The sequence below is a fragment of the Lagenorhynchus albirostris genome, chromosome 19 (assembly GCF_949774975.1).
Source record: "Lagenorhynchus albirostris chromosome 19, mLagAlb1.1, whole genome shotgun sequence".
Lineage (NCBI taxonomy): Eukaryota > Metazoa > Chordata > Mammalia > Artiodactyla > Delphinidae > Lagenorhynchus > Lagenorhynchus albirostris.
Genome location: NC_083113.1, coordinates 34,345,514 through 34,366,423, shown reverse-complemented (window position 1 = coordinate 34,366,423; position 20,910 = coordinate 34,345,514). Strand labels below are relative to the sequence as shown.

Below are 20,910 nucleotides of genomic sequence, written 5' to 3'. Positions count from 1 at the left end.
CATACACATACACTTGCTAGCACATACACTTGCTAGCTTCCTTCTTCTTCTCCCTTTTCCATCTTTGTGGCCTCAGAGAAACAACTCCCATGGAGAGAACATGGAAATGTTCCATGAGAAAAGTTCTCCACTCTTGCAAAGGAGAAATGACTTCAGAATCCCTTTTATATCCTGACCCTCTTTTAAAGAACCCAAATGCCCCATTTTCCATGTTAATACTTCGCCACAAAAATTTGCTTAATTATAAACCCAGCAAAAAGAACATTTTTTTCAGAGCACAAACTTGCTAAAATGTGTGTGTCTCCATGTGTCCATCCATTTCTATTCTCTTCAAAACAAAAGCAACAAGCTAGTACCCAATGGGCTGGAAAATGGCCCACATATGTGTTTCCTTTACTCTGCAGTACGTTAATTTAATTTTTTTTTCATTTACATTCTTATTCTTAAAATATTATTACACATGAAATTCTGAATTTCTGCTTTATTCTGAAACATCAAAAGATCTGATAAACGCAGATTAAGCCCTTGCATATATGACCAAATGATTTTTGACAAGGATGCCGAGACCATTCAATGTGTAAAGGACAGTCTTTTCAACAAATGGTGTTGGGAAAACTAGATACCATATGCAAAAGAATGAATTTGACCCTTACCTTACACCATATACAAAATTAACTCAAGGGACTTCCCTGGTGGCACAGTGGTTAAGAATCCACCTGCCAATGCAGGGGACACGGGTTCGAGCTCTAGTCCGGGAAGATCCCACATGCTGCAGAGCAACTAAGCCCGTGTGCCACACTACTGAGCCAGCACTCTAGAGCTCGTGAGCCACAACTACTGAGCCCGTGTGCCACAACTACTGAAGCCCACACCTAGAGCCCGTGCTCTGCAACAGGAGAAGCCAGCACAATGAGAAGCCCGCACACCACAACGAAGAGTAGCCCCCACTCAGCACAACTGGAGAAAGCCCATGCGCAGCAACAGAGACCCAACGCAGCCAAAAATAAATTAGTTAATTTTAAAAAATTAACTCAAAATAGATCAAAGATTTAAACTTAAGAGTTAAAACTTTAACACTCTTAGAATGAAACAGGGGGAAAGCTTCTTGACATGGAGTTTGACAATGATTTCTTGGACATGATGCCAAAAGCACAGGAAACAAAGTAAAAATAGTTAAACTGGACTACCTCAAAATTATAAACTTCTGTGCAACAAAGGACACAAACCACAGAGTGAAAATGCATCCAATGGAATGGAAGAAACCATGTATCTGAAAAGGAGTTAACATCCAGACTATACAAAGAAATCCCACAACTCAACAAAAAATAACCCAAATAAAAAACAGGCAAAGGACTTAAGGAGACATTTTTCCAAGGAAGACACAGCCAATAAGCACATGAAAAGATGCTCAACATCATTAATCACTAGGGAGATGCAAATCAAAACCACAATGGGATATCACCTCACACCCATTAGTATGACTACTACCAAAAAAAAGAGAAAATAACAAGTTCTGGCCAGGATTTGGGGAAACTGGAACCTTTGTGCACTACTGGTGGGAATGTAAAACGGAGCAGCCACTATGGAGAACAATCTGGAGGTTCCTCAGAAAATATTAAAAATAGAATTACCATCTGAGCCAGCAATTCCACTTCTGGGTACATACCCAAAACAATTAAAAACAGAGTCTCAAAGAGATGGGTGTCCATCCGTATTCATAGCAGCATTATTCATAATAGTCAAAAGGTAGAAGCACGTGCCTTCTACATGATCCATTCTGAGTGCCCTTCAGATCAGACTTACTTAACTAACAATAAGTTAGAAGTAAAAAATGCTTTAGAGATAATGTCATCCACGCCCCTCCTTGGGAGATTAGGTAACAGAGGATGGGGAAGTGAAGTGATTCACCTATCACACACCCAAATCAGAGCCATCAATAGCTCTCTATACAATCAAAACTCCACTCCTTGACACTGTTCCTGGATTCTCAATTAGGAGAGGGGTTTTCCTTTTATAATGGATTGACAGTGGTTTGTTTGTGACAGGCTGGTTTTTCAAACTGGACAGTAGCAGGCATTTTTAAAGCAATTATACTCAGGTAGTTTCAAGTTCCCTGAAATTATAGGTCACTAGTACTCATTATAGACGTTTAAAGAAGTTCATCAATCCCTGGAAAAATCAGCAGACAGCTTAGCTTGGGAAAATCATTTGACTTGTACATGTAAAAATGGGTGTTTGGGGGACTTCCCTGGTGGCACAGCGGTTAAAAATCCACCTGCCAATGCAGGGGACACTGGTCCGGGAAGATCCCACATGCCATGGAGCAACTAAGCCCGTGCGCCACAACTACTAAGCCTGTAGTCTAGAGCCCACGTGCTGCAACTACTGAAGCCCGCGTGCCTAGAGCCCGTGCTCCACAACAAGAGAAGCCACCACAACAAGAAGCCCACGCACCACAACAAAGAGTAGCCCCCGCTCGCCACAACTAGAGAAAGCTCGCGTGCAGCAATGAGGACCCAACGCAGCCAAAAAGTAAAACAAAAAAAGGGTGTTTGGGAGGTAACCTGGTATAATCACAGCTGAAAGATGTTGAGCAGTAGCTGTCACATTCTTTGGTGTTTGCAAAAACTTCCGAGAACTGCATGCATTATGTCCTTTGTGAATGCTTTATATATACATCTACAAAATAAACGTTCTCTTTCATAAGAGGGGTATCCAATCTCCAAAGTATTTATGTGCATAAAACTGTTTTAAGGCAACAAAAACGGATATAAAATCTCCCTTTTCCTGATTCAATTTTGCAATGAAGAATTATTTAATGGGTGGGAAATTAGGCAAGTCTTTTCCTTTGGCACTAATGACACAGCAGGAATATATAAATAGGGTAACGGGCCGCAGAATCCCCCACACGCTCAAAAGGTGCCAGGGAAACCCTCTATGCTTAACAAGGCCCTCTGCCTGATTTCCCCTGGCTTTTTTCCCTTATTAGAATGTCACCATGTCAATCTGTCCTCACGATAGAGGCCGCCTCTTTTATCCCTCTCTCCAGCTCAGGCATTCCATCAAAGCTAATATCAAATCATCACACTATACACCTTACCCATGTACAGTCTTTACTTATCAATTCTACTTCAATAAAGCTGCGGAGTGGGCAGTTATAATCCAGAGTCTCTGTCAGTAAAACTATTACACAGCAGGCTTTTCTTTAATTGTAAATGCTGAAGCTTTCAACTTCATAATTACGTAAAAGCCGACTGTAATCAATGCCTTCTTCTAAGGAAAAGTAAGAAAACACACACTTGATCAATCTAATGAAAACATAATCTGGGTCCAAAAATTGAGTCAGAACAAGCACCAATTGGAAACAAAGCCTTCACTATGCAACACATTTTCTAGGAAGCTCTCAGAATATTTTTTTTAGAAAATCTGCTTATATCCAATATCCTATGATAAATCATAGTGGAAAGGAATTTAAAAAAAGAATGTATGTATATACATATGTACATGTATAACTGAATCACTTTGCTGACAGCAGAACTTAACACAACACTGTAAAATAACTATACTTCAATTAAAAAAAGAAAGAAAGAAATATGTTCCCATGTTCTTTCAAAGGAGATAAAATTTTCAGATGTGCCAAAAGTTTCAAACGAACGTTATATTTTTCATGGAAATTCATTTTCTATTATTAAAATGTATTGGGATGTAACTCTACTTCTCCCTGGGTAAGTCTGAATGAACTCAGCATACGTTAGGAGCCTATTTATGGTGTACGACTAACATGTGTAATAAAGCATGGTAGAAGAGTCAGAAACTTTTAAGAGTAACAACAGAGTTATCATTTTGCACTTGGGAATGCCAAAATTTATGTAACAAAAGTACGGCATCCCTTTTGTAATTTTATAAGATGTGTTTTGTTACTCATCGATTTATCAGCAATAAGATTATAAGTAGATCACATCATCAGAAAATCTACAAACGACAAATGCTGGAGAGGGTGTGGAGAAAAGGTAACCCTCTTGCACTGCTGGTGGGAATGTAAACTGGTACAGCCACTGTGGAGAACAGTATGGAGGGGAGGTTCCTTAAAAAACTAAAAACAGGGGCTTCCCTGGTGGTGCAGTCGTTGGGAGTCCGCCTGCCAGTGCAGGGGACACGGGTTCAAGCCCTGGTCTGGGAGGATCCCACATGCCGCGGAGCAACTGGGCCTGTGAGCCATGGCCACTGAGCCTGCGCGCCTGGAGCTTGTGCTCCGCAACGAGAGAGGCCGCGACAGTGAGAGGCCCGCACACCGCAATGAAGAGTGGCCCCCGCCCGCTGCAACTAGGGAAAGCCCTCGCACAGAAACGAAGACCCAACACAGCCGAAAATAAATTAATTAATTAAAAAAAAAAACTAAAAAAACTGAAAACCATATGACCTAGCAATCCCACTACTGGGCAAATACCCAGAGAAAACTGTAATTCAAAAGGACACATGCACCCCAATGTTCACTGTAGCACTATTTACAATAGCCAGGTCATGGAAGCAACCTAAATGTCCATCAACAGATGAATGGATAAAGAAGATGTGGCACATATATACAGTACAGTACAATGGAATATTACTCAGCCATAAAAAGGAACAAAATTGGGTCATCTGTAGAGACGTGGATGGACCTAGAGACTGTCCTACAGAGTGAAGTAAGTCAGAAAGAGGAAAACAAATATTGTATATTAACACATATATGTGGAATCTAGAAAAATGGTACAGATGAACCAGTTTGCAAGGCAGACTGACATAGAGAACAAATGAAGGGGGGACAGCTAGGGGGGTGGGGGGTGAGATGAACTGGGAGCTTGGGATTGACCTATATACACTAATATGTATAAAACAGATAACTAATAAGAACCTGCCATATAAAAAATAAATAAATAAAATAAAATTCAAATTAAAAAAAAAGATCATAAGTAGACCAGTGATATTCAGAATTGATAGAAATCATTACTTTTCTGGAATATTTTTCCCAACGTTTTCACAAAAGTTTCTATCAATCACTCACTTTTTCCTAAGCAAAAGTGCTGTCAGCTTGGAGGGGATGTTAGCTATGGAGGCAGCGTTAGTTGCTGGGGGAGTGGGGTTAGTGGTGACAGTTATGGGTACTAGTGATGTTACAGGTGGTCATTGTGGGTGGTGGTGGTAGTGAGGGTGGCAGTTGGGGAAGATAATGGTGACTTTTGCGGGGGCAGCCGCTGTGTTAGTCATGGTGGCATCAGTGGGGAAGGTAGTTGTAATTGGAGGTGGTGGTGATGGTGATGGTGATAGTTGTGGGCGGTGGTAACAGCAGGTGCAGGCGGTAGTTACTGGCAGTAGAGTCGTATATATTTGGCTAGAGTGATGAAGAGATGTGGGCAGAGGAAATTATTCTTAAGAGGAAATTTTAGGGATTGTATTATGTGATTGAATATGTTGTTTAAACATGACAAGATGTAGTTTGAAAAGAGCTAATCATAAAACATCCACTGTAGCCAAAATTATCGGGGTTTCCTTTTCTGTGGATCTGTTGCTGGCAGTCACTGAGGAAAACCCACCAGAGTGACACAAGAAACTACCATACCTGATTGCTGACTGTAACTTTAACTAGCATCCGGGCTTTGGCTTTCACTCTGCGATGGGAGGCTTTAGGGTTTTGGACAAAAGAGTGACATGACTTGACCTAAGTCCTCAATGCAGCGATCAGAACAGTCCGTAGGAGAACAAGTGTGTGAGATGACGTGGCTTGGGCCAGGGTGGTGGGGGCAGAGGTGATGAGGTGTGGCTACGTTATGAATATATTTTGAAAGTAGAGCCCACAGGATTCTCTGGGATTTGTGGGATGTGAGAGCAGGGAGTCTAGAATTTGGAGAGAGTACCCCAGGTGATTCTGAGAGAGGACCACGCTTTGCACAACAATGATGCAATGACATCTGTTTTTCGACTTTTTCATTTCTTATTAGAAACTGACAAATTTCTTGGCACGTTGATGGTCTTAGTAATTTTTTTTAATGGAAAACACATTCAATGAGGACATTTTCAGAAAAAAACTTATAAGCAAAATCATGCCAGGTCTTAATACTAATCCACATGTTTCCTTGTCAGTAACAAGGTGTTTATTTTAAAAATATTTATTAAATAAACAAATCCTCATATCCTTTTTTTTTTTAATTTTTATTTATTTCTTTACTTTTGGCTGTGTTGGGTCTTCGTTGCGGTGCACAGGCTTCTCATTGAGGTGGCTTCTCTTGTTGCAGAGCATGGGCTCTAGGCGCACGGGCTCAGTAGTTGTGGCTCTTGGGCTCTAGAGAACAAGCTTAGTGTTTGTGGTGCACAGGCTTAGTTGCTCCGTGGCATGTGGGATCTTCCCAGACCAGGCATCGAACCCGTGACCCCTGCATTGGCAGGCGGATTCTTAACCACTGTGCCACCAGGGAGGTCCAAACCCTCGAACTCTATTTTCACAATCTGAGCCAGCCTTCTTGAATGTAGGTAAACCCACAGCCACAGAGTAGAGAGTATTTTTGGAAAGAGTCTGATGTCTCCAAACTGTGTGAATGAGACTCAGGAAATCTGAAAGCTTGGTTTTTATTAGCACCAAACTTCCCATTGATAAAGAGGTTTACAGAACATTGAAGCAAAGGCTTCCTTCTTTCTTGAGGAATTATCAGAAGGTATGTCCCTACATTAATAATCTCTCCACTATTCTTCTTTTTCTCTTTAGTCTGTGCCCATGGCATGTATGATGTCAGCAGCCACAAGCTATTCTGAATGATGAGAACTGGTTTTCAGTAACCTACAAGGCAATTGTTTGTTTGTCTCTCTTCCTACGGAGATCTAGAGGCATTTATTAAAAAACACACACACTAAAAAAAAAAAAAAAAAAAAAAAAACACACACACACTCACACACACACACACACATCACTATGACATTGACTTAGTTTACGAAAGATAATAAAGTATTTTACAAAATTAGTTTCAACTCAAAATGAGTTAAAGCAATTAGGAAAAATGATAGTATCACCAATACTCCAACTCAAATATTCAGTTTCCAAGAGTTCTTTAACCTGTGCTACCCCTCATCAGCACCTGTTGTAAATACCAGGTCACAGTACATTTGGATGTCTTACTTGGAAAACTAATAAATCCTCACCAAAGTCTTGGTCTGAAAGAAGCAAGAGAGAATAGGAATAAATAGTCACCTCCAAATCAGTCGTCCTTTGACTTCAGAAAATCCCATGGTCTTAGAAGCTTCAAAGTCAGAATCAGTTCCATGCACCACTCTTAAAAAGACTGATCGCTGAGAGAGAAAAATTGAGGGTTATTTGGTTATTGAATTTTCTCATTCACTCAAATATAGACATAAAGTATCTGTTTTGTATCAGGCACTGTTCTATATACTACAGTAGTGAGGGAACAGAGAAAGAAAAAAAGAAAAGAATCAAGTCCCTGCCCTCACAAACTTTACATTCCACATTGATTCCAAGTAACTTCAATCAAATATCATGCTAAATTTTTCAAGAGTTTCCTTTTGGTTTTCCATAGTCTCTCCCAAGTAACTGTGAATATCTACTTTTCTGGGGAAAAAAAAAAAAAAGCTATGCTTTCTGCCACTTGGCCAGCACAGATAGTTCAAGATCACAGAAAGAGACATAATGCTTATTTATAACTATAAATGCAAACACATAAATGTAGATATCAAATATATATACAAAATGTTGATATACATACACATACAAGGTAAGAGTCTAATGAAGCAATTAAAAGTTAGGATTTGAAGTTCAAGAACACATGTTCCAGTCTTGATGCTATCACTTAACTAAGCCATTATATCTCAGGTAAGTTTACTGATCTCTTTAAATCTCAGTTCCTCACCTGTAAAGCTGGAATAATAATACATACATACATAATTGGACTAATGTGATGATTAAATATGAGAATGTATACTAAAGCACTTATTCCAGTGGCTGGCATCAAGTTCATATCTAATACTCATTATCACTATATTTCTATTACTTCCTTGTATCATAGATGGAAATTAAGAATCCTGTCAGCAAAATCTCAATCATGTTTTGTGATTGTCAAAAAAACTATCATTCATAGTCACTGGGGCATTTCTTCCCTAAGTTTCTGCAGAAACTCGGTTTCTAAAATTTGATATCAAAAACTGGCAGAAATTCAACTGAATGTCCCACTGTAGGCCTCCAAAACACATCTACATCCGAATCTGTTTCACTTGATTTCCCAGAGTAGGTCACTGGCATATGACACCCTTTACTGTTGTATAAAGAAAAGCATCAAAACTGCCATTGCTTTTGCATAAATGTATTTTTTTCTTCTCTTCTCTTTTAGCATTTTTTTCTTCTCTTTCTTTAGATCTAGCCTTAACAGAATCTATTTAGGAAGATTTTTCTTTTTCCAAAAGTGTAATAAGGCAAGTGAAAACATCGTTACTAGATGACCCTGAACATAATTTCAACTTTTTATATTATTCTGGACCATCCTTTGCAAGGATGGTCCCATCCCTCCCTAAAGAGAATCCTAAAAAGGAAGTGGAAGTGGATTTGCCAGTGTAAAATGACATCTAGTTAGCAGTCCACATATTAATATCTCAAAATATGCCATTGTAATACCTACAAAGACTCAGTTAAGACATCAGAACTCAAAGGAAGCCTGGAAAATGAGACAGACAACCAAGCCATTACCAGAATCTGTTTTTGTCTATGATATTATGGAGTTATTTTTTCAGGAACTTAGATAGTGCTATTCACCCTAAACGATGGTAGCTCCAAATGTCTTGAATGTAGTGTTTCTATTGTTTATGATGCTTCACAATGGATCACTTCTCACTTCTCTGGTTATTAGCTCTAGTTTCATTTCCTGCCTTACCTTTCACCAGCCCACACTGTTCTATATTACATTCCACTTTCAGCTAGAAAAAAAATATCTAAGGGAAAACAGATAAATACTCCTGTTAAATACCAAAGTTTATTAATTAAAAACAAAAATGCTCATGGCTGCATTTTTCTCCCAGTTAAAAATTCATGGACTTTGTGACATATTGCCCCTAATGGAATAGAGTCATCTCTTACTACTCCAAATTCTTGGAACTCTTTGCTAAGTCTGCTTACTGGGAAAATATGTTATCATTTTATTACATTAAAAAAAATGTAGAGTTTTGGCAACATTGACTGGATCATGAATAGAAGTACTCCACTTCTATTTTGCATATGATAGAACTCACTCCGGTTGGATCATCTAACTATAGGAAAAATTTCAAATTGTGGACTAAACACATGTGCATCAGAAACTTATGGGCTAGGGCGGTCATGAACAATTCAGATTCCAAGTTCCCACCCACAGATGTTCTAATCCTGGAGGTCTGGGGTCAAACGTGAAATCTTGAAATCGGAGAACATTTCTCTAGTGGTTAAAGGATTTGGTGAAAAGCCCACTTTTCCATATGTACAAACTCAACTTTACCTACATCTTTCTACATTTCGTTTGTACATACACTTTTCTAAATACACTTTCCTTTTATCTAAAATAAGTTGGAAAGAATTGGGTTAGATTTTTCAAAGAAAGCCAATTATTGCTCTGCAAAGTGAAGGTAGTGTCAGTTTCATTGTAGCAGGTGTTTTATAAGCTGATAAAGTCTAGGAAGATATGCATATGATCAATCCTTTGAAAGTGGTTTCAAGAGAAATAGGGGCTTACAAGATTTTTCACTTTCAAGATAGAATATAGATGAAATCCCATAGGACATCATCTTATTAATGTAATTACACAGATACAGGCATTGCAAGAAGTATCAGGTTGATTAGAAATGACAGTGAGAGAGCTGGCAAGTGCAAGTAGAGATTTCCAAGCTGACAAAATCAGAACCAAACAGCATACATTTAGGTTAGAATAAATCTTGCTGAAGAATGCAACCCTCCCTAAAGAGAATCCGAAAAAGGAAGTGGAAGTAGATTTGCCAGTGTAAAATGGCATCTGGTTAGCAGCCCACATATTGATATCTCAAAATATGCCATTGTAATACCTACAAAGACTCAGTAAGACATCAGAGCTCAGAGGAAGCCTGGGAAATGAGACAGACAACCAAGCCATCACCAGAATCTGTAAGAAATCCCAACAATAACAAGCCAAGAGAGCTGAAATGAGACATCCTACAAATGATCTCATAGCAAACACACCACCCGGAAGATAACTGCAAGAGGTTTGGAATCTCCATTTATTATTTATCTCTGATTCACTGACTCAGGAACCATGCTCAGTTATAAAATGAGGCAGCTGTCCCTATCCTGGGAGACTCGCTTTCCTCTGTTTATGCCTTAGTCCCTTCCAAGTGCCTCCCACTCAAAATATATTGGAGGATTTTAAACCTAAGAAAAGCAACAAGGCTAAAAAGAGGGAGGACTGATGATGATACAATACATTTAAGATGGTGTAAAAGACACAAATAGAAATGTTAAGTAAGGTATAACTCAGAAAGAACCTTTAGAAGTAATGTGTACAAGAGGCTGTAGTCTTTCAGAATTTTTCGTGAATCCATATGTGCAGGTATGGGGCAATGTGAGCAAGAAGTCTGTCTGAATTCAACAAAGCTGCAGTAGATGAATGGCTATGGGCAACGGAAATCAGCCAAGAGCTATGAGACAGACCTTTTCAGTTGGCATTAGTGGCCGGTGTTCTCAGTAGATTGTCCTATAATGTAGAATGGACTGAATCATGTTTAAGAACAGTATTTTTAAATCAACTTTATTGAGGTATAATTTGCTTTAAACAAAATGTACCCGCACGACCCCAGAGACGGGCATGAGACGCTAAGGCTGCTGCTGCCGCCACCAAGAAGCCTGTGTGCGAGCACAGGTCACTATCCACACCTCCCGTCCCGGGAGCCTGTGCAGCCCAACACTGCCAGGGTCCCGGGATCCCGGGACAACTTCCCCGGGAGAATGCATGGCGCACTTCAGGCTGGTGCAACGTCATGCCGGCCTCTGCCGCCGCAGGCTCGCCCCACACTCCGTACCCCTCCCTCCCCCCGGCCTGAGTGAGCCAGGGCCCCCGAATCACCTGCTCCTTTAACCCTGACCTGTCTGAGGGAAGAACAGATGCCCTCAGGCGACCTACACGCAGAGGCGGGGCCAAATCCAAAGCTGAACCCCGGGAGCTGTGCGAACAAAGAAGAGGAAGGGAAATCTCTCCCAGCAGCCTCAGAAGCAGCGGATTAAAGCTCCACAATCAACTTGATGTGCTCTGCATCTGTGGAATACCTGAATAGACAACGAATCATCCCAAATTGAGGAGGTGGACTTTGAGAGCAAGATTTATTATTTTTTCCCCTTTTTCTCTTTTTGTGAGTGTGTATGTGTATGCTTCTGTGTGAGATTTTGTCTGTATAGCTTTGCTTTTACCATGTGTCCTAGGGTTCAGTCTATCCATTTTTTTTTTTTACTTTTTAAATTTTTTAAATAATTATTTTTATTTTAATAACTTTTTTATTTTATTTTATTTTATTTTATCTTATCTTCTTTCTTTCTTTCTTTTTCTCCCTTTTATTTTGAGCCGTGTGGATGACAGGCTCTTGGTGCTCCAGCCTGGTGTCAGGGCTATGCCTCTGAGATGGGAGAGCCAAGTTCAGGACATTGGTCCACAAGAGACCTCCCAGCTCCACATAATATCAAACGGCAAAAATCTCCCAGAGATCTCCATCTCAACACCAACACCCAGCTTCACTCAACGACCAGCAAGCTACAGTGCTGGACACCCTATGCCAAACAACTAGCAAGACAGGAACACAACCCCACCCATTAGCAGAGAGGCTGCCTAAAATAAAAATAAGGCCACAGACACCCCAAAACAAAACACCAGACATGGACCTGCCCACCAGAAAGACAAGATCCAGCCTCATCCACCAGAACACAGGCATTAGTCCCCTTCACCAGGAAGCCTACACAACCCACTGATCCAACCTTAGCCACTGGGACAGACACCAAAAACAACGGGAACTACGAACCTGAAGCCTGCGAAAAGGAGACCCAAACACAGTAAGTTAAGCAAAATGAGAAGACAGGGAAACACACAGCAGATGAAGGAGCAAGGTAAAAACCCACCAGACCAAACAAATGAAGAGGAAATAGACAGTCTACCTGAAAAAGAATTCAGAATAATGATATTAAACATGATCCAAAATCTTGGAAATAGGGCTTCCGTGGTGGCGCAGTGGTTGAGAGTCCGCCTGCCAATGCAGGGGACGCGGGTTCATGCCTCAGTCCGGGAAGATCCCACATGCCGTGGAGCGGCTGGGCCCGCGAGCCATGGCCGCTGAGCCTGCGCGTCCAGAGCCTGTGCTCCGCAACGGGAGAGGCCAAAACAGTGAGATGCCCGCGTACAGCAAAAAAAAAAAAAAAGAAAAGAAAAAAATTCTTGGAAATAGAATGGAGAAAATACAAGAAACATTTAACAGGGACCTAGAAGAACTAAAGAGCAAACCAAGAGCGATGAACACCACAATAAGTGAAATTGGAAATTCTCTAGAAAGGATCAACAGCAGAATAACTGAGGCAGAAGAATGGAAAACTGACCTGGAAGATAAAATAGTGGAAATAACTATTGCAGAGCAGAATAAAGAAAAAAGAATGAAAAGAATTGAGGACAGTATCAGAGACCTCTGGGACAACATTAAATGCATCAACATTCAACTTATAGGAGTCCCAGAAGAAGAAGAGGAAAAGAAAGGGACTGAGAAAATATTTGAAGAGATTATAGTTGAAAACTTCCCTAATATGAGAAAGGAAAGAGCAAACAAGTCCAGGAAGCACAGAGAGTTCCACACAGCATAAATCCAAGGAGAAACACGCCAAGACACATATTAATCAAACTATCAAAAATTAAATACAAAGAAAAAATATTAAAAGCAGCAAGGGAAAAACAACAAATAACATACAAGGGACTCCCCATAAGGTTAACAGCTGATCTTTCAGTAGAAACTCTGCAAGCCAGAAGGGAGTCGCAGGACATATTTAAAGTGATGAAGGAGAAAAACCTACAACCAAGATTACTCTACCCAGCAAGGATCTCATTCAGATTTGATGGAGAAATTAAAACCTTTACAGACAGGCAAAAGCTGAGAGAGTTCAGCACCACCAAACCAGCTTTACAACAAATGCTAAAGGAACTTCTCTAGGCAAGAAACACAAGAGAAGGAAAAGACCTATAATACCAAACCCAAAACAATTAAGAAAATGGGAATAGGAACACACATATCGATAATTTCCTTAAATGTAAATGGATTAAATGCTCCAACCAAAAGACTGGCTGAATGGATACAAAAACAAGACCCGTGTATATGCTGTCTACAAGAGACCCACTTCAGACCTAGGGACACATACAGACTGAAAGTGAGGGGATGGGAAAAGATATTCCATGCAAGTGGAAATCAAAAGAAAGCTGGAGTAGCAATTCTCATATCAGACAAAACAGACTTTAAAATAAAGACTATTACAAGAGACAAAGAAGGACACTACATAATGATCAACGGGTCAATCCAAGAAGATATAACAATTGTAAATATTTATGCACCCAACATAGGAGCACCTCAGTACATAAAGCAAACACTAACAGCCATAAAAGGGGAAATCGACAGTAACACAATCATAGTAGGGGACTTTAACACCCCACTTTCACCAATGGACAGCTCATCCAAAATGAAAATAAACAAGGAAACACAAGCTTTAAATGATACATTAAACAAGATGGACGTAATTGATACTTACAGGACATTCCATGGAAAAACAACAGAATACACATTTTTCTCAAGTGCTCATGGAACATTCTCCAGGATAGATCATATCTTGGGTCACAAATCAAGCCTTGGTAAATTTAAGAAAACTGAAATCATATCAAGTATCTTTTCCAACCACAACACTATGAGACTAGACATCAATTACAGGAAAAGATCTGTAAAAAATACAAACACATGGAGGCTAAACAATACACCATTTAATAACGAAGTGATCACTGAAGAAATCAAAGAGGAAATTAAAAAATACCTAGAAACAAATGACAATGAAAACATGACGACCCCAAACCTATGGGATGCAGCAAAAGCAGTTCTACAAGGGAAGTTTATAGCAATACAATCCTACCTTAAGAAATAAGAAACATCTCAAATAAACCACCTAACCTTGCACCTAAAGCAATTAGAGAAAGAAGAACAAAAAAACCCCAAAGTTAGCAGAAGGAAAGAAATCATAAAGATGAGATCAGAAATAAATGAAAAAGAAAAGAAGGAAACGATAGCAAAGATCAATAAAACTAAGAGCCGGTTCTTTGAGAGATAAACAAAATTGATAAACCGTTAGCCAGACTCATCAAGAAAAAAAGGGAGAAGACTCAAATCAATAGAATTAGAAATGAAAAAGGAGAAGTTACAACTGACACTTCAGAAATAGGATCATGAGAGATTACTACAAGCAACTCTATGCCAATTAAATGGACAACCTGGAAGAAATGGACAAATTTTTAGAAATGCACAGCCTTCCGAGACTGAACAGGAAGAAATACAAAATATGAACAGACCAATCAGCAGCACTGAAATTGAAACTGTGATTTAAAATCTTCCAACAAACAAAAGCCCAGGACCAGATGGCTTTACAGGCGAATTCTATGAAACATTTAGAGAAGAGCTAACACCTATCCTTCTCAAACTCTTCCAAAACATAGCAGAGGGAGGAACACTCTCAGACTCAATCTACGAGGCCACCATCACCCTGATACCAAAACCAGACAAAGATGTCACAAAGAAAGAAAACTACAGGCCAATATCACTGATGAACACAGGTGCAAAAATCCTCAACAGTATACTGGCAAACAGAATCCAACAGCACATTAAAAGGATCATACACCGTGGTCAACTGGGGTTTATCCCAGGAATGCAAGAATTCTTCAGTATATGCAAACCAATCAATGTGATACACCATATTAACAAACTGAAGGAGAAAAACCATATGATCATCTCAATAGATGCAGAAAAAGCTTTTGACAAAATTCAACACCCATTTATGATAAAAACCCTCCAGAAAGTAGGCATAGAGGGTACTTACCTCAACATAATAAAGGCCGTATATGACCAACCCACAGCCAGCATCGTTTTCAATGGTGAAAAACGGAAAACATTTCCACTAAAATCAGGAACAAGACAAGGTTGCCCACTCTCAACACTATTATTCAAAAGAGTTTTGGAAGTTTTAGCCACAGCAATCAGAGAAGAGAAAGAAATAAAAGGAATCCAAATCAGAAAAGAAGAAGTAAAGCTGTCACTGTTTGCAGATGACATGATACCATACATAGAGAATCCTAAAGATGCTACCAGAAAACTACTAGAGCTAATCAATGAATTTGGTAAAGTAGCAGGATACAAAATTAATACACACAAATCTCTTGCTTTCCTATACACTAATGATGAAAAATCTGAAAGTGAAATTAAGAAAACACTCCCATTTACCATTGCAACAAAAAGAATAAAATATCTAGGAAAAAACCCACCTAAGGAGACAAAAGACCTGTATGCAGAAAATTACAAGACACCGATGAAATAACTTAAAGATTATACAAATAGATGGAGAGATATACCATGTTCTTGGATTGGAAGAATCAATATTGTGAAAATGACTATACTACCCAAAACAATCTACAGATTCAATGCAATCCCTATCAAACTACCACTGGCATTTTTCACAGAACTAGAACAAAAAATTTCACAATTTGTATGGAAACACAAAAGACCCCGAATAGCCAAAGCAATCTTGAGAAAGAAAAGCGGAGCTGGAGGAATCACGCTCCCTGACTTCAGACTATACTACAAAGCTACAGTAATCAAGACAGTATGGTACTGGCACAAAAACAGAAATATAGATCAATGGAACAGGGTAGAAAGCCCAGAGATAAACCCATGCACATATGGTTACCTTATCTTTGATAAAGGAGGCAAGAATATACAATAGAGAAAAGACAGCCTCTTCAATAAGTGGTGCTGGGAAAAATGGACAGCTACATGTAAAAGAGTAAAATTAGAACACTGCCTAACACCATACACAAAAATAAACTCAAAATGGATTAAAGACCTAAATGTAAGGCCAGACACTATCAAACTCTTAGAGGAAAACATAGGCAGAACACTGTATGACATAAATCACAGTAAGATCCTTTTTGACTCATCTCCTAGAGAAATGGAAATAAAAACAAAAATAAACAAATGGGACCTAATGAAACTTAAAAGCTTTTGCACAGCAAAGGAAACCATAAACAAGATGAAAAGACAACCCTCAGAATGGGAAAATATATTTGCAAATGAAGCAACAGACAATCTCCAAAATTTACAAGTAGCTCATGCAGCTCAATATTAAAAAAACAAACAACCCAATCCAAAAATGGGCAGAAGACCTAAATAGACATTCCTCCAAAGAAGATATAGAGATTGCTAACAAACACATGAAAGGATGCTCAACATGACTAATCATTAGAGAAATGCAAATCAAAACTATGATGAGGTATCACCTCACACCAGTCAGAATGGCCATCATCAAAAATCTACGAACAGTAAGTGCTGGAGAGGGTGTGAAGAAAAGGGAAGCCTCTTGCACTGTTGGTGGGAATGTAAATTGATACAGCCACTATGGAGAACAGTATGGAGGTTCCTTAAAAAACTAAAAATAGCATTACCATATGACCCAGCAATCCCACTACTAGGCAAATACCCTGAGAAAACCATAATTCAAAAAGAGTCATGTACCAAAATGTTCATTGCAGCTCTATTTACAATAGCCAGGACATGGAAGCAACATAAGTGTCCATCGACAGATGAATGGATAAAGAAGATGTGGCACATATATACAATGGAATATTACTCAGCCATAAAAAGAAACGAAATTGGGTCATTTATAGAGATGTGGATGGACCTAGAGACTGTCATACAGAGTGAAGTAAGTCAGAACGAGAAAAACAAATACTGTATGCTAACACATGTATATGGAATCTAAAAAGCAACAAAAATGGTCATGAAGAACCTAAGGGCAAGACAGGAATAAAGACGCAGACCTACTAGAGAATGAACTTGAGGATACGGGGAGGGGGAAGGGTAAAATGGGACAAAGTGAGAGAGTGGCATGGACATATATACACTACCAAATGTAAAATAGATAGCTAGTGGGAAGCAGCCGCATAGCACAGGGAGATCAGCTTGGTGCTTTGTGACCACCTAAAGGGGTGGGAGAGGGAGCGTGGGAGGGAAGGAGATGCAAGAGGGTAGATATATGGGGATATATGTATATGTATAACTGATTCACTTTGTTATAAAGCAGAAACTAACACACCATTGTATACTCCAATAAAGATGTTTAAAAAAATTAAAAAATAAATGCAAAGATAAAGGAGCCAGTGGAGAATGCTTCATTCTCCTCTCTCAAAAAATGTTGATGACTTATGATATGAACTCATGCACACATGATTGAAGAAAAAAAGCTCAAATTCATAATAACTTCTTAATGATATCACAAAAAATTAAGCACAAAAAGCATGGAAATTCTTGCTTATATTATTCAAAAAATAATGAAATAGTTGGGCATTAAAATAATTTTAAACGAAAAAGAAATGTACCCGCACTTAATGTGTTTTGATAAATGTACACTCCCACGTAGCTACCACTTCCATCAAGTTATAAACATTTCCATGACCCAGAAAGTTCCCACATGCCCCAGTATAGTCAATCCTCTCCTCCATCTCAGAGAATCACTGATTCTGACTTCTATGACTACAGATTAGGTTTGCCTGTTCTGAACCTTAAAATATGTACTCTTTTGTCACTAGCTTTTTTCACTTAGTTAATTATTTTAACATTCACCTATGTTGTTAAACATATCAGTGGTTCATTCTTCTTTATTGCTGAGTAGTTTTCCATTGTAAGAATGTACCTTTATTATTTCTCTATTCATCTGTTGATGGACATTTGAGTTATTTCCAGAGTCTGGTTATTATGAATAAAACTTCTGTGATCTCTTGTGTGTAAGTCTCTTGTGAGCATATGTTTTCATTTTTCTTGGGTAAGAAATAGAATTGCTGGTTCATATGTAGATATGTATTTAACTGGATAAGAAAACTGCCAATTTCAGTGGAGCACACACCAGTCAGTGTACACTCAAGAAACAGACACAAAGGAGTGACCAAGATGGCAGAGTAGGAAGACCCTGAGCTTACCTCCTCCCATGGGCACACCCAAATTGCAACTATTTATAGAGCAACTATCAATGAGAACAACCTGCAGGCTAGCAGAAAAGGTTTTCCACAACTAAAGATATAAAGAAGGAACCACAATAAGATAGGTAGGAGGGGCGGAGAGACAGTATTGTCAAGAGCCACAGGTGACCCACAAACTAGAAAATAGTCACAGTAGCAGAGGCTCTCCCCAAGGTATGAACTTTGTAACTTTTTGTTACAAAATAAATGAGTCACGGGGATGAAATGTACAGTCTGGGGAATACGGCCAATAATATTGTAATAACTTTATATGGTGACAGATGGTAATTATACTTATCCCAGTGATCACTTTGTAATGTATAAAAATTTCAAATCACTATGTTGCACACCTGGAACTAACATAGTGTTGTAAGTCAATGAAAAGAAAAAAGAAAATTGTCAAACTCATTTCCAAAGTGACTGTACAATTTTACACTCACATCAACAACACGTGAGAGCTCCAGCTACTGCAAATCCTTGCCATCACTGAATCTTGTCATTCTTTTTTGTTTTAGCCATTAAGAGCAGTCTTTTGATGAGCTAAAAACCAGAGGCTATATCTGTTTGTTATTTAAGCCTGGTTTGATTTTTTTCCATGCAGCAACCCTTATTTTGAAGAATTGCTGCCTCCCAAATCCATGTATTTAGGACCCATCGCATGTGCCTCATTAAGGTTCTTCCCACCTCGTCTATGTTCTAGACCCTTGGCTACTTTGTTCCACTTCAGTTGCTACCAGGGTCTTAACTCCATGCAGGGCACACGGTCCCACTGCCTCTTGTTCTGGCTCCTCTTGATGTTTCTAAGCTCAGAGGTAGCATATGTCCCCCAGGGCATGGAGGACAGCTGAAGGGACTGGGTGATCCAATCTAGAAGTATAAAGCAGCTGTCTCCCTCTGGGATAAACTTTGATCAGTGGGCGATCAGAGATGGGATGGAGCTGGCAGGCACATTTCCTGTGTCTTTACTGCATAAGTCTGGGGCCCAGATGCTTCGTGCAGTGTCCAGCCATCCATTCCACATAGCTTAGTGGATGTACCTACTGAGCAGCCAACGGTGACCCATCAGGAAATAGTGGCCACACAGTAATGCATCACTTTGCATTTGTTCCCCATCCTTTCCTGCCTCACTTCCTTTTTCTCTCTGTGTCTTGGGATTTGAACTTCCAATAAATTATTTTCATTTAAATCTTGCTTCAGGTTCTGTTTTTAGGTAACTTAGTTTCTCCATAAGTTCCTTCTCTTGAGCTATCTTGACCCTCATCCTTCTTAATGTCCTTTTCTTCAAACTTTTATTGATTTTATGAGTCATCCAGTGTCTCTCTAATAAATTCCATTTTGGTCAGAGTCAATTTCTGTAGCTTAAGGCCACAGAATCTTAATCAGTTTATGAGACAACGATATAATTTTGTAGGATGTTAGAATATATCTTTATAATATTTTATCCTATGAAAGAGGAAAATGGGGATCATAGAAGTTCATATAGTTAATCATCTGCTGCAGCAGAAATGCATAGACTATCACTTGGCATATAGTATGTACTAAGTAAATATTTGCTGGATCTGAATCAGAAACCTGGTGAGTACTGCATTTTCCACCAAATTTGAATTCAAAGCCTGTGAGCTCCCTACTATATCACATTTTATCTCAATTCCAGTTAAAGATTTCAACAGGAATCGTTCTCTCTCAGATGTATTGTAAAGGATTCTCTATGATTATCTGCCTGCTGATATAATTCTTCATCCAAATAGTTGTTTAGTCTGGATTGCTCCATCCTCTGAAATAGAATTCTTTATTCTGTCTGATTTAAAGAGTAGTACACCTGAGAAACCTTGAAGAAAAAGAACAAAGCCAGAGAATTTATACTACCATTTATGAAGGCTTAGTGTAAAGCTCTAGTAACTAAGACAGTGTGGTTTTAGCACAAGGATAGAAAAACTAACCAATGGAACAGAATGACTACAAAAACAAACTCTATGATTACATGAGATACAATGGGGAATTCTTTTTTATCTGGTTCTAGGTTAATTAGATATCCATGTGGAAAAACTGCATTTTGTTAGCTACTTCAAATAAACCAGAAAATAAAATATAAACAAATGGTATAAACAAATGGTAGAAATTATAAGGGTAAATTTCAACATAAATAAATGCTTTTATCAATTATGCTGGCCTTTATCATCTCATTATTGCTGCCAGTAAATATTTTAAGCTTTAAACTTGGTTTAGGAATTAGAAAAGAATTTTACAGACCATTCTATGTAACAATTATTTTCATAACAGTTTTACAATACAACATATATTACTGAAAAAAATCCAATTGTATTCTTTTATCAAATGCCATTTAGTTTTCATCTTTGTAATTTCCTCCCTAAGAATTTCAGAGTGTGTAGGGCACTGGATAACATAAGGAACTATTTCATTCTTACGCAAAATTAAATATTTTAATAGATTGCCAAAAGCAAATCCCTATTTATGTTTTATTATTTTTTTCTTCAAAGTATTTATTATGGGTTTTAAATGACAGATTTCATTCTCAGAAAATGATTATATCAATTTAATTAATTGTCACCTCAGGGTCGATTCTTTCATATCTAAGAAGTTT

General features: G+C 38.7%; 1 long non-coding RNA gene across 1 annotated transcript in view; it reads right to left on the bottom strand.

Annotated features, from left to right (window-relative positions):
* Nucleotides 1–7,216: 7,216 nt before the first annotated feature.
* Nucleotides 7,217–20,910, bottom strand: part of LOC132510275 (uncharacterized) — a 119,334-nt gene continuing 105,640 nt past the window's right edge. Inside the window, exon 4 of the long non-coding RNA XR_009537261.1 lies at nt 7,217–7,314. This is a non-coding gene — a long non-coding RNA (uncharacterized LOC132510275). The remainder of the gene's footprint in view (nt 7,315–20,910) is intronic.